General features: G+C 37.2%; 1 pseudogene; it reads right to left on the minus strand.

Moving 5' to 3' along the window:
* LOC115293499 overlaps positions 1-3,123 on the minus strand; it is a 55,230-nt pseudogene extending 52,107 nt beyond the window's left edge.
* Positions 3,124-3,345: the final 222 nt, after the last annotated feature.

A 3,345-nucleotide genomic window follows, 5' to 3' on the forward strand; every position in this document is an offset into this window, starting at 1 on the left:
TTTTTTTTTAGTAGGCTAAAATTTACACAGGAGACACAATGAACTTGATGGGCAATTTCAAGTTAAATGACCAAAACATATTTTCATCATTGTGTTACATAAAGTACACTGAAGTTATTGGCAGATGTTTAATTTCCAAATCAATAAGCTTCTTTCTCAGCCTTTTAAGTCTGATGAGTGCCTATTAAGCTTGTGGAATTCAAACTGTGAACAAATGGAGCACTGACCTAGGTTTATTTATGTATGTTTTCCTCTAGGTTTTTGAAATCATATGACTATATATATACATACACACATATTTTTGATAGAAAATCATGTTTAACTTAACAACCTGAATAGGACTATGTATGTCAAATATTAACCCTAGCCAATGGCAGATGAGAAAGCCTCTTAGAGGACCAAATTAGATAGATGGCTATTATCATCAGTTCAAACAATATTAATCCACCATCAAATTAAAGAAGTGCCAAAAATGATAACTGTTACTTAAAAACAAATAAAAAGAATCAATCACAGTACAAATGACGGCCTCCATCTTGAGATACATATCTCCCACTTCCCCAAAAGTTTATACATTTTAAGGTCTTACCACTAAAGTGATAGAAAAATCACAGACTGAGGACTCTCAGATATGTCCTTCAGATATTTCAAAGAGCATAAAACAAAACAGAAAAACAAACAGATTGTATTCAGGAAAGTGTGGCCATCGAAATTGTTGTATTTATAGCAAATGAGTATCCTTTCATGGGTCAGTTTAAGTTGTCTAAGCATTGAGTTCTGCCGCAACAATTTGCTGACCACAATCAGCATCCTTGCATCAGTTCTTGGGGCAAGCCGTCTTTAAAATTAGGACCTCCCCCAGAAGGACCATTTTATACATTACTATGAAAATATAATTAATTTATATTAATATAATATTAATTCATTAATTAGAATATCTATGAGCAGATCACCTTATTTCAACCATTACTAATTTTCTGCTCTTCTACTTCATATATCCACACTCACCACTCCCATCCCAACCTCAACACACACACACACACACCCCTTTTGTTTGCTTCTTGCTGCAGTTCATGTAAAAAGCCAAAATGTATTTTCATATCCAATGAGATTAACAAAAATTCACAACATCATCTAAAGTTCCACAAGTTTTGCATTATCTCCAAATGCCTTAAAATGATCCATTTTCAAATGGATTTTGTAAGTTTCCAGTGGAAAGACATTACTGTCATTCCATGATCTATTTTTATATTATATATATATATTATGTAACATGAAATAATGTTACAGAAGATCTACAATCAGCCTCAGTGTAAATAGTATTTCTTAAACATATCAACATTAATTTCCTAATTAACTTTATCCTCCAATGTGAAGGTATGAAAAATACTCCAGGTATGAAATCAACAACAGCAACATAAATTCGTCAGGTATGAAATCAACAATAGCAACAACAAAACCCCCCCAAATCAAACTTTGTCTAGGATAAAACAACATAAATAGTAATCTCTCACATTTATTTTTAAAAATTGTTTAACATTTATGTATATTTGAGAGACAGACAGAAGGAGAGAAACAGAACAGAGCTGGAGAGGGGCAGAGACAGAGGCACAGAATCTGAAGCAGGCTCAGGCTCTGAGCTGTCAGCACAGAGACGGACGTGGGACTGGAACTCATGAATTGTGTGATCATGATTTGAGATGAAGTTGGATGCTTAACCCATTGAGCCACCTAGGGGCCCCAGTAATCGTTCAAGTTTAAATTAATATTAAAAGCCAGAAGAAATCAGAGGGCATACCAAATTTTTATGTAAAGAGACACTCTGTTAGACTTGATTATATAAATCTGTTTGAGGGTAACACAAACTTAAAGATGAAGAACTGAAATTGAACTGAAGCTTTTGAATATTGTAGCTATTTTGGATAAGTTTGAATCTATATTGCTTCACAGTCTTATATGAGGAACAGCACGAAGTGCTTCTGCACAAAAATTTGTGAGGATCAAGTGAAAATATGCTAGAAACCACACAGCACACAATGTAAGCAGCCACAAAATGTTGGCTCAATATGTTCTATGTAAATTTGATCTTAGCTGTAGTCAAAATTCTTTGGTTCTTGCTTCCTTGGTTGGGGTGGGGAGGAGGTCCTACTCCTCTCATTCTATGAACTTTTCATAAGCCCTCATCCACTACATCTCCTCCATTGCCATCTCCCCAGTTAAGAAGCCACAGTCATGCCTCATATCTCCTTTGCAAACACCCTTCTGTTCCTTGTCCTTCTCCAATTTGATACAAAGTTTGACAAGATCACTTCCTGATAAACTTCAACATTCCACCTACTCTACATCTGCACCCATCAAGCTAGCTGCAAGTGCCTGAAGAAAAGCTCACATTATCACTAGTCGGTTTCACTTTAACTTTGTGTCAAGGAATTTCAGAATCAGTCCTTCTTGCTGCAAGGCAATTATGAGAAAACTTCTCAGCCCATTCACACTCTCTAGTTACAACTATTTTCTACCTTTCTTTCTTAAACCACTATTATCTCCTCCTCTGGCCTCACTTTCCACTGGTGACCTTGCTGGTTGTTTCACACATCAGCTTACAGTGATGTAAAGAGGACTTCCCAGACCACCATCACCATGCACCTACATTTACATCTGTCCCCTCTCACTTTACATTCTTTTCCTGTTTCTCTTAATCTCTTATCGCTTAACTTGAGACTGTCTTTGCAACTGTCTAACTACACTCACTTTCTTGGTGAGCTCATCCATTTTCTCCATTTTGAAAACATCAATATGCCAACTCCGAGATTCACAGCTCCAGCTTAGAACTCTTTGAAATCTCAACATGGCCTGCCCACAGACACTAACATATCCATTCCAAAGGCGAACTTCTGATCTTACACCAAAACCTATTATGTTAACAGGTTTCATTATCTCAGCAGATATAAAGGTCAGCCTTTCCAAAGCTCAAGTCATCCTTCCTTGCTTTTCTCGCTTACATCTTACAACCAACTCAGCTCTACTGTGAGGTCTGCCTTGTTCTGAATCACTGTATTTTTGGGTATAGTAACTCCACAGCCTCCATCCGCCAACTATTTCTCCCTTCACTGACCTATTTGCCATGTATCGCTTTTTAAACTTCAATCATTTCACTCTTTAGTCTGATCATACCAGCGACAATTTCTCTCAGATTAGTCTCCAAGGGTGTCTGTACACTGGCCCAATCACATGCACATCCTCATGTGTGGTGATGCTACTTGTTCATGCTGCTTGGACACACTCGCCTCTTTTGGTTTTCCTTGGACATGCCAGGCACACACTCTTTAGGGGCTTTACTCCAGCTGT

This window comes from Suricata suricatta, chromosome 6 (assembly GCF_006229205.1).
Source record: "Suricata suricatta isolate VVHF042 chromosome 6, meerkat_22Aug2017_6uvM2_HiC, whole genome shotgun sequence".
Taxonomy (NCBI): domain Eukaryota; kingdom Metazoa; phylum Chordata; class Mammalia; order Carnivora; family Herpestidae; genus Suricata; species Suricata suricatta.